The sequence below is a fragment of the Fukomys damarensis genome, unplaced genomic scaffold (genome assembly GCF_012274545.1).
Source record: "Fukomys damarensis isolate Sample0158 unplaced genomic scaffold, DMR_v1.0_HiC HiC_scaffold_1, whole genome shotgun sequence".
Taxonomy (NCBI): domain Eukaryota; kingdom Metazoa; phylum Chordata; class Mammalia; order Rodentia; family Bathyergidae; genus Fukomys; species Fukomys damarensis.
In genome coordinates, this window is record NW_022900913.1 from 41,126,438 (window position 1) to 41,136,855 (window position 10,418).

The 10,418-nt window shown below is 40.5% G+C and overlaps 1 pseudogene; it reads left to right on the plus strand.

The window, feature by feature from the left end:
* Nucleotides 1-7,769: 7,769 nt before the first annotated feature.
* LOC104864149 lies at nucleotides 7,770-9,056 on the plus strand (annotated as a pseudogene).
* Nucleotides 9,057-10,418: the final 1,362 nt, after the last annotated feature.

Here is a 10,418-nt window from a genome sequence, read left to right on the forward strand (position 1 = left end):
CCCACAGGGCTCTGCGCCGCCCAGCGCTCCACCCTCTCAGCCCCACCCGGAGGCTTTGTGCGAAGAACTCGCAGGTGTGTAGGTGCTGGCTACCCTGGCTAGACCCCGAGGCACCTACGGGGCGCGCGCGCGTGCGAGGAGGGCTGTTTAGCCCCTCCTACCTGCAGTTTTCCCCAAATGCAACGAAACTATACAATCTAAGTAAAATTAATGCGTTAGAAACGCCACAGTAAATCCTCCTTAAACCATATGGCAACGCTTAAACTCTCTTTATGGGAAACCAAAGTCACTTAAAAAAAAAAAAAAGAAAAAAGAAACCAATAAAAAACAACAAAGTATTCTAATGTGATCAAGAACCAAATTTAAAAATCCAAATCGAATTATAATGAATGTCATATATTTTACATACAACGTCCCTTTTTAAATCTTTACTACAATTCTTTAAGTGTATATTTTCCTATTTTACAGGAAAAGAACCGGCCTTAGACAACTTAAATGACCTGCCAAGGCCAAACAACTTCCAAATGGCAAAATATCTAGAATTCAACCCCACCAAACACTGCCTCTGCCATTGAAGTGTTGGCAATTGCAAGGCCAGTGATTTAGAGAATGTTGCCATTAAAGGAGATAAATTATTTTGCGGATGCTGTCCTTATTTAAAAGCTTTTGCAACTGCTCTTTTTTGTTTGTTTGTTTCGGTACCTGGTACCAAACTCATGACTGCACTTGCGAGGCAGGCGGTGGCACCATTGAGTTAAATTCCCGCTAAATCCCTGCCCGCAACTGCTCTTTGACCCTGCTTTCAAATCAGCAGAACATTCTTCCAATAGCTTCAATGATAGAAAAAAAAATGTACTTCTTTTCTCCGCATTCTAGGCTGGGAAAAGAGTTTTAAGCATGACAAAGACACATAAAAATAAATGATGTGAAGATAGCAAAAAAAAAAATCACAGTAGGGAACATGAAAACTGTCAGTACACAACAGCAATGAACAAGCTGACAAAACTATTGGACATCTTTTTTATTTTTAATTTTTTGGTTTTTTAATTGAGTTTATTGGTACATTTTAGGTATACAGTACAGTTACATTCATCATTGGGATCTTGTACCTTTACATGACAGGTCTTGGTTCTCATTTTTTCCCCTTGTCCCTGCCTTCCCTTCACCCCTTTCTCCCCTCCCCATTTTTTCATTTTCTCCTATTTTTTTCTTTTCCCTTATTACCTTTCCCCTACCCTTCCCACTTTCCAAACACCTATCCCACTTTAAACACCTTTAGCCCCTTTCTTCCTATTTCACATTGTCAATTATCTGATCAGGACCTTATGTACTATTATAGTTTTTCACACCAGAGAAACTATTCGGTATAGACACCTGTTTTAGAAACTCTGGAACATGTAAAAAATTTACAACAGAGAAATGATGAAAAAAATGGTGAATTATAAGGAGAACTTTGTGATTATCTCCCACTCTCCAGGTTGGTGGTGGCCTTGAAGATGGAGGCTCAAATTGCTGGTATCGGTTACTGGTGCCAAAGGGCATTATATAGATCTTATTCTCATATTATAAGGCACCTAAATATTATAGACAACTAAGGTAACAATATTATAGGCAGTCAGATAGGGCTAGGCCCTTGAGACAGTCAGGAAATATTATAGACAACTAAGTTAGGTAACAATATTATAGGCAGTCAGATAGGGCTAGGCCCTTGAGACAGTCAGGACAAAGGTGAAACATCACAACTGTGGCTAGAGACACATCTATTAGAGACCAGGCCTCTAGATAAAGATGAGATGACCCGACCTTCATGCTTCTTCAAAAGACAAACACCAGGCCTAATGAAGTCTAGATAGACATCAATGACCAAGACTTCTGGACCCATCATTTTCTAAAAGAATCTTTGTTCTTTCCATGCACAGTTGTTACATGTTTTGTTTCCCCATTGGATCACTATTACCTAAGGGACTACACTTGTAACTGTATTGGTTAATGATAATTGTAACCCATGTTGTACCCACATGGGTTTTGCTCTATAAAACTTCCCTGTAAAGTGAGGTACTTGGCTAGCCATTTGGGTCCCCTCCTGCCTCTCAGAAGCTAGCCTATCAATAAATATTTTCCTACTCTTAACCTCTGTTTTTCCTAGGAGTCATTCTTCAATTTTAGTGAACATGAACTCCATGCATAGACATCTAACAGGTTAAGTTATATAATAATATTTTCATGTTTCACCTCCTGTATTGTTTTGACCTGTTCCCAGTAGGTTCAGCCCATGGGTTTGCCTTAGATTTGCACTTCCCCAAGGCAGTGTTTGTCAAAAGCATTTAAACACAAACATTTGGGATGTCACCAGCTCTCTCCCCCTCAGTGTTATCATTCTAAGACAACAGCAGAAAAAAAAGCAACAGAAAACAGCAAGCAGTGGGAGAATGCCCAGGTGTGTTTTATTAGAGCAAAAAGGAAATCTCTCAGTAGACGGAGGGAAGGGGGTTGGGGGTACCAAGGAAGCGCCGGAATGAAGTAGTTTATATATGGCTCTCTAGAGGGCAGACCAAAGGGTAGAGTACGTGCAAAAATGCAAGTACTATTTGGCCTTTGAAGTTGTTTGGTTATTTTGCTGCTATCATTGCCATCAGATTGTCATTCCTTTGTCTCTTGCAGCTATGACTTCCTTTGAGGCTTTATCTTAAGTGGATGTTAGTTAACTTAGTTTATCTCAGGTCCTTATTCTTTATCCCTTCATTTTCTGGTCTTGGGCAAGATTCCATAGGGGCAGGATGAAACAGTCGAAGTAAGGAATATACAGGACAATAGTTTTGGAAAGGAAAAGTCTGGGGAAAGAGTTGCTTGGGAGAATAAAGCTTTGAGAAGATTAGTTTTTTTTCCCCAGAGAATCTAGAATTACATGTGTATGCTCAGAAAAACTTGAGAATGCCCTAAATTCTCACTTGCAGGCTGTATGGAAGGATAGTGAAGGCTAAGGCAGAGGTGTAGCTGCCTGGGTAAGCACTGAAGGAGCACCCCAATATATAGCTATCTGGAAAAGATTGAGACTATTTTTATGTAGTTGGTTACTCTTCTTTCTTTTTAAAAGCTGTCTACATATAATAAGGGCACAATAATAAATAAAGATATGTAATAGATCTACGTTAAATTACTACCTGACCCTAAACTAATGGAGCAGAGATTTCAGTGGCCACATAATAAAGAATGTAGGCTTTGTAATGTTAGCTGAGAAAAGTTACTAAACAAACAAAAATAGTCATGTGTAGTGGGAAAATATGACCTCTAGAATATGGCCACATTAGCATGTTCAAAATATCCAGTTATCAACAAGGTAAATTGTGAGATATGCAAAAAAAAAAAACCCAAAAATTGAGACAAGGGAACTAATATAACTCCTAACCTGCTTGATGTCAGATATGCCAAGCTTGTGTTCCCCAAAATTGAACAATGAATTCTAAGAAATAAGAGGTTAAGAGCAGGCAATATTGCTGGGCATGGTGGTTCATGCCTGTAATCCCAGCACTCAGGAGGCTGAGACAGGAGGATCCTTGTGAGTTTGAGATCAGTCTGGGCTATACAGTGAGTTTCAGGGCAGTGGGAACTACATAATGAGACCCTTTCTCAAACAAACAAACAAAAAAAGAGTAGGAAAAATTTATTGGCAGAGATTAGCTCCTGAGAGATAGGAGGAGACCTGAAAGTGGGTTGCCAAAGAGCCTACTTTTTAAAAGAAGTTTTTTTTGTTTTTTTTGTTTTTGGTTCCGGGGATCAAACTTGAGACCTTGTGCTTGCGAGGCAGGCAACAGAACCACTGAGTTAAATCCCCGGCCCTTAAAGGAACTTTTATAAAACAAAATCATAAGGTGAATACAAAAACCACAAGGTAGGTACAATGTGGGTCAAAACCATGATCAACCAATAAGAGTATGAGCATAACCACTTTGGTAATAGTGATCCAAAGGGAATGCAGGTCATATATTAAGTGTACATGGAAAGAACAAGGACCTTTTCTTTTGGTACTGGGCATTGAACTCAGGACCTTGTGCTTATGAGGCAGATGGTAGAAGCACTGAGCTAAATTCTCAGACACCCCCCCTTATGAACTGGGGATCAAACTGGGTTCTTGTGTGTGCAAGGCAGGTGGCAGAACCACAGAGTTAAATCCCTGGCCCAAAGACCTTTTTAAGAAGAAAAGGATCAGGAGGTCCTGGTTACCCAACTGGATGACTGATGTCTAACTAGAATTTTTTGGACCAGGTAATACCAATTATAGTAATCTTTAATGTATTGCTTATCCCTTGGGGAGGCATATAGTCCTGGCCATTGTCTTTATCTTGAGCCCTGGCCTTTGACAGATACACGTCTGGCCACAGTTGTAATGTGTTCTTATCTTTTGCACTGATTCACTTGAGGCCCCAGCCCTGTCTAACTGCCTATAATATTTCAACCTAACTTAGCTGTTCATATTATAGGAGAAAAATATAAAAGAATATTCTTTTCAGAAGTCCGGACAGTGGAATTACTACACAGAGACTTTAAACCAACTGTCTTAAATATAGATATTCCTTGTTTAATGATCTAACTGCTTAACAAGTATTCATATTTATGGCAGAGTTGTGCTGTTCAGACTTACAACCACCACTCAGACTTATGATCCATCTTTTCTTAAATTTAGCTTTGCACATACTCTTTATAAAGCCTCAATGCCTTTTTTTTGTTTATATAGTACTGTAAATTTTGCTAATTGCACTGTACAGAATAGTACTATAGTTTTATGTTCTGTTACACATTACAGTACTGCATGTAAGAGTTATGCAAATAAAAGCAAAGTCATCATGTTTGATTTCCATTAACCATTTATTTGTTCTGAATATTGTACATACTATATACAACTCTTCCTTTTATGACAAATTCATTCAAAGACCTAATTGCAGGACAATAAATCAGTCCTTAAAAACAATGTCTATATGGAAAGAACAGCTAAAGCAAACCTTGAGCAAGAAGCAAAAGAAAGCAGGAGAATTTGCTTCTTCAACAAGTGGATGATATCACTAAAGAAACAGAAATTAAGACAAAAAAAAAACAAATAGAAATGCTGAGGTTGAAAAGCACAATAACTGAGGAACCACAAGTGTAGAGTATCAATCAGCAGCAGAATATAGTCTTTCCCAGGCCCAGAATCCAGACACCTGGAAAACAACAACTTTGCAAAAAGAAAAGAAAAGTAGTTTTTAGGATTTGGGAAAGAACTGAAAGGAAAATGAGATGCTATAGGGAAATTGGGAAAATGAACCATAGCATAGAGAAAAAATGAAGTAGTCTGGAGGCTTAACCTAGCTCCTAAGGAATGGAACATGTCTCTACAGATACAAAGTGAGTTCCCAGGATTGGAAGCTTTAGGGAGAAGAGAAGACCAGCCCAGCAGCACCAGCCCCAAGAAAAGCCCATGGTTATTGAAAACTGTAAAAACAGTATGAGGCTTTACTCCAAAAATAACTCCTTTCACACAGCAGGCCACAGAGAAGGGATCCAGTGCAGTACTTGCCATATCACCAGAGAGTGTTTACTCTGACACCATTTTGGGAAGGAGTTGATGTAAGACTGGGCCAGAGAATAACTGAAAAACAGCCATGCACGATGCTGCATACTTATAAGCCCAGCACTTGGAGACTGAGGCAGAAAGATCACTGTGAGTTCAAGGTTAACCTAGACTACATAGTGATTTCAAGGCCAACCTGAACTGCATAGTGAGACTCTGTCAGAACAAAAACAAAAACACCTTAAAAACTTCACATCAAGGATCCCAGTGTTGCCTTCCCACAATGACTGGGTGAAAGACATTTGTGGAGAAGGCACAGGCTTAGACACACATCCTCTGAAAAATTAAAATTCAGGCTGAGAAGAACATGGGGCCCTGCCCTCTATGGTGAGAAGCTAGGCCCAGTGTGTGTTGCTTGCAGAAGTGGCTGGATCTGAGAAGGATTAAGTTCAGCAGTATGCTTAGAGCCTTGGCCTGCTACCTACATCAATCACAGATCAGAGGTCTGATTGTCTTTGTCATCTACCAACATGAACAAAAAAAATATGCCTTGGCTTGGACAGTTGCCACAGGCTGGCATGAACAGATAGAGGAGTCTCTGAAACTCATAACCCCAGAAGCTGTAAAGCTAGTTGAAGAAAACTGATTTGCTGGATTCCAAAATAAGGATCGTGGAAAAAAACCACTCATCCAAAAACACATAGAACGCACACCTGTAATCCCAGCACTTGAGAGGTTGAGACAGGAAGATTCCTGTGAGTTTGAGGGTAGCCTGGGCTACGTAATGAGTTCAAGGCCAGTCTGAACTAAATAACAAGACCCTGTCTCGAAAACCAAACCAAACTAAACAAACAGAAAAATATTTTTTCTTGGACTCTTTGTTTCTTTGTTTCCCTTGTTATCTTTCACTAGTTTTTTGGGGGGAGGAGGGCTAAAAGATTTTCCTTTATTTTCTGTTTTTCCTTTTTAATATTTCAATTCTTTTTTCTTCTTTTTCTTGTTGGTATTTTTCTGTTACCTATTCTAAGTCTACACACTTCCTGTTATTCCTTAACAATATCCTTTATCTCACTTTTCTCCCCTCCTCCTCATTGTCTATGGCTTAATTTTTCAAAATTTTCTTCTTTAATTTTCATATTCTCCTTTCATTTTTCACTATTGTAACCATGAAGTTTTATTAATCTTTAGAGAGTTAACTTTATTAATGCTATCAATGCTGAATTCTTTTCTGTTGTCAGCAGAGGTGTACTGTCACATTTAGCAGATATTTTGTATCTACTAAATATCAATATTTGGTTTGTCTTAGTGTTTATACTATAATTATAGATCTATTTTCTATTGTTAAGGGTTGTATATTATTGTTTCTTATGTATATAAATATCCAGTTCATCTTAGACACTATTATTGTTTGTGCCACCTACACACATGGCAGGTCTTCCCCCTTCAGTAAATCCGTACCCAGAACTATGCTAAACCAATCAGTAGTCTAATCCAGTATCGCACACCCATGATCCAGTCACTCCCAGAAGCCCCACCTATGAGCATTTGAAGCTCTGTTATTGGCAAAACCAATAGTTTTGATCCCCCATACCCCCCCAAAACCCCCAAACAGGCTTATGAATTCAATGAAACATAATAGATGATATAGACAGAACTCTAGTCACAGGCAGCTAGGCTATCTTTGTAAAAGAGACCAAATCCTTTAGCTGAAGGAAAGGTAGCCTCTTTAACAAAAGGTGCTGGAAAAACTGGCTATCCACATACCAAAGAATGAACCTAGACTCATATCTCTCGCTATGTAATAAACTAAATTCAGCCGGGACTGCTCCTAATGGTACCCGCTGCTCACAGAACACTCTGGTCATAAGTACACACAGTCCCCAAATCGTGCCCACTGGTCGGATCCAAGCCATGGCTCCCCAGGAGGTCCAGGACCACCTAGGGAAGGAGAGGACCACGATCAGAGTGAGGCATCTTCAGAAGAATTCAGGATTGGACCAGGAACTCTCTATGAGTGAGTCTGGGTACCATGAGGATGGGAACCCTTTTTTCTTTCCATTCCATCTGCTTATAACTGCCAGGGAACCCCTGCTGTCCCACAAGGGCCATACTCTGAGGGAGGAGATGGCTCTTCTAGCAACTTTTGCCCCAGCCTGGGGGAAGATGAAGAACTGGAACAGGAATATGATGATGAAGAACCTCTTCAATTTCCAAGTGAATTTTCATGGGCCTGGGTGACAAGTTAGGCTGGAGGGATAAGGTAATGTGGTTGTTTTCTTGGCTGGATTCTCCCACCCTACAGCGTTGCTTCACTTTGCTGAGAGATAGTGGGCCATGGCAGCAGCTGGTAAGAATAGTTCAGTGGGGGTTTACTGGAGTTTCCTTGGTACAAGCAGAGGACTAATAGCCAAGGAGATGCACCTGTAGCTAGTGGGCAGTATTGACAGCCTGAAGAAGATGTGGCTTGACTCTTGACCATGGCTGGAGTTCCTGAGGATGAGTTAAACCCTTTCCATGTGCTGGGGGCTGAAGCCACAGCATCACATACTGAACTAAAGAAGGCCTATAGGCAGCTGGCAGTGATGGCTCATCCTGATATAAATCATCATCCCCGGGCCTTAAAACCTTCAAGGTTGTCAGCAACCCTGAAAGGCAGAAAGAGCATGAGATGAAACAAATGGCAGAGAATGAGCTGAGCTGGTCAGTGAATGAGTTTCTGTCCAAGCTTCAAGATGACCTCAAGGAAGCAATGAATACTATGATGTGTAGCTGATGCCAAGGAAAGCATAGGAGGTTTGAAATGGACTGGGAACCTGAGAGTGCCAGATACTGTGCTGGAGTGTAATAGGCTACATCCTGCTGAGGAAGGAGACTTGGGCAGAGCAAAACATGTTGGGGCTCAAGATCACCTTCTTTGCACTGATGGATGGAAAGGTCTATGACATCACAGAGTGGGCAGAATGGTAATGTGTGGGAATCTCCCCGGATACCCACAGAGTCCCCTATTACATCTCATTTGTCTCTCGGATCCCAGGCCCCCAGTGGTTGGCAGAAAGCCCCTCAGATACCCCTCCTGCTGACCTTCAGTATTTCTTGAGCTGATTTTTTCCAAGTCTCCCCAGGCCAGATGTCTCATGGGAACTTCTTTGCAGCTCTCAGGCTGGCTCTGGCACCACCACAGCCTCCAAGCCCAACAGCTCAGTACCTGATGGAGAAGCCAAACTGAAGAGGAGGAAGAAAGTGAGGAGGCCCTTCCGACGTTGACTCCTTCTCTACTCTCCTCAAATCAGTGTCAGGGAATCCAAAGGGCTGTGTATGGCACAGAATGGAGTTTTGACTTGTTTATGTTTAGAGATTTTAAAAAGGGAAAATTTTAAGCTTAAATTATTCACAGGTACTTTAGGAAGCCCCCTAAACCACTGTCCCTCTTCCCTAACACCCAGGAACTGAATCTTGTCTTCTGACAATACCAAAGAAGAGATATAGCTGGGGATTTAGCTCAGCGGTTTGGTGGCCGGCCTTGCAAGTGCAAAGACCGGAGTTCAATCCCCAGTACCAAAAAAAAAAAAAAAAAAAAAGAATTTAGGAAGCCCCCTAAACCACTGTCCCTCTTCCCTAACACCCAGGAACTGAATCTTGTCTTCTGACAATACCAAAGAAGAGATATAGCTGGGGATTTAGCTCAGCGGTTTGGTGGCCGGCCTTGCAAGTGCAAAGACCGGAGTTCAATCCCCAGTACAAAAAAAAAAAAAAAAAGAAGAGATATGGCTAGAGCAAAGAACCAAGGGCCTGGACCTGGGCTGGACAATATATCCCTTTGAGGGGTGAAAAGTATTCGCTGGGGTTGGTATGCCTTTGTCTTGTCATATGCCTTTAGAGCAGATGATTCCTTCACCCTTTTAAACTATGAGTCTATCTTATTTCTTGGTCCATTTTAGGCAGGAGTCTCCTTTACACTAGTAAACTAGTTAAAAGATAGAACAAGGAAACATGTAGCCCTAATTTTGGAGATGCATAGAGTGGAAACTCTGAATTTTTCCTGACTTTCCTTGTGGATAAATCACCCAACTTCAGGCTTATTGTTGCAAGAATGGCCAAATTAGTAATTTTTAAAAAGCAGACTCATGCCCTCTGCCCTTGGGTAAGGGAGAATGACAATGGAGTTCTCACAAGCCCCCTTGATATCCAAGGGTTTGTATTTTCTTAAGTTTGTTCATATTTGTATTTACACATTTATTTAAAGCCAAGGGATTATCTTTCTATAAATAAATAACTGGCAAAAAAATAGCAAAGTAGATGATAATAGCAAATAGGGAGATAAGACTTTTATAAAACATGAGAGAACCCAGAGATGGAGAGAGGAAGCCAGGGAAGAGAAAGGGGATGAACAAAAGAATTAATTTGTTTTATGTACATATACCAACCCCACACAAGGAATGTAATCATTATCTACTGCAAACACGTACCAATAAAAAAGAAAAGCAAAATAATTGAAATGAAAAATGCGCTAAGAGATTCAGTAGCAGATTTGTGAAGGAAGAAGACAGAGTGGAGAACTTCAAATTACATTAATTGAGATAGTCTAGTTTGAATATCATAAAGAAAAAAGAATGAATGGGCTGGAGATTTGGTTCAGTGGTGTGTGCGCCTGCCTCGCATATGAACGATGTCTATGAGAACTGTAGGACACCATTAAGCAAACACATACGAAATGTGATATCCAGAAGGAGAGGAGAAAAGAGTATAAAGAATTAAGAAATAGGGGCTGGGGATTTAGCTCAGTGGTGCTGCCACCTGCCTTGCAAGCACAAGGTCCTGAGTTCCATCTCTGGTACCAAAAAAAAAAAAAAAAAAAAAAAAAAAAAAAAAAAAA